This window comes from Sciurus vulgaris (assembly GCF_902686455.1).
Source record: "Sciurus vulgaris genome assembly, chromosome: 2".
In the NCBI taxonomy this organism is placed as follows: domain Eukaryota; kingdom Metazoa; phylum Chordata; class Mammalia; order Rodentia; family Sciuridae; genus Sciurus; species Sciurus vulgaris.
Genome location: NC_136462.1, coordinates 110,664,097 through 110,665,282, shown reverse-complemented (window position 1 = coordinate 110,665,282; position 1,186 = coordinate 110,664,097).

The following is a 1,186-nucleotide window of genomic DNA, read 5'->3' as shown; positions in this document are numbered from 1 at the left end:
TTCCTCAAGACAGCCAATACTTTTTTGGAAAAGCTTTTTTCTCCTGCCCCCTTTCCCCTTCTCCTGCCTCCGCCCCGTGCCCCCTCCCCGCTCCTCCCGCGGGGGCCGCTCGCCCATTCGCTACCTCCTGACGGCCTCCCAGTTGACGGTGGATATGACTATATATGGGGACCCGAGCCGCGGAGGCGGCGGCCCGGGGAGGCCGCCCAGTTTCCAAACCTGCGCGCTAGGGAGAGGGCGCCGGGCCTCCCTGGAGTCGAGCCGGGCTCAAGTCACTAACCTCTGCCCTCTGCACCCCTTCCTCCTGGGACCAGCCCTGCCCATTAGGGTCCTCAGCCGAACCCGCCCTGAGCCATCGGAAGCCTGGGTCAGTTGTTAGAAGCACGTCGACCCACTGGGCGGTCAGACACAGGCACTTAAGACCACTTAAGGCCCAGGGATCCCCGCCGTGGTTGTCGCACCCGGTGTCCTGGTAGATGAGCTCTGAACACCCAGCCGGTCTTCCTGGCAGCTCGCAGCCTTCCGGGTATCACTCAGGGCGTTCAAGTTCTGGAAACTCAACTGAAGTAAAGGGAGAGCTGGGAGAAAGGTCTGGGGCCTCTCCTGAGAATTTCTCTGTGCAGCACAAGGACAGTAGGCAGAATGTCTTCTGCGCCCTGGCCCCCATACTTTAGGGAGACAGGACCCAATTGGCTTAATTTTGATTGTGCAATTGTGTGGTGTTTTCGAAGAGGGTAGGGCATGTGATGGACAGGAGTTTCAGGGGAAAAAACGTTGAGTTTAGACTCAGATAACTTGGTGTTTATTTGCTACTCGGTTGCAAGCATCTGTGTGACCTTGACTAGTGATAGCATCGTGCTGTAGATTCCTCATATTTAAAACCAGGGGATAGATGATTCCCGAAGTCCCTCTAGATCTCGCTTTTCATAATTTTTTCTTGCACTGATTTTAGGGAATCAGCCTCTTCCCATGTTAGGCACTCAGGTGCCAGGTTGCCAAAATATGGGATAAACAATATCCTAGTTAAGTCATTGTATCCACAGTCATAACTGAGGAGGGAATAGAGCCATCTCTGCATTGTGAGCTCAGTTTGAAAGCAGGAAAATTTCCCCTAATGCCTCTCAAACTCCTGTACCCGCTTCCCCCCAAGGGAGACATCCTGGTCTTTCTAGAACTTCAGTGGAAG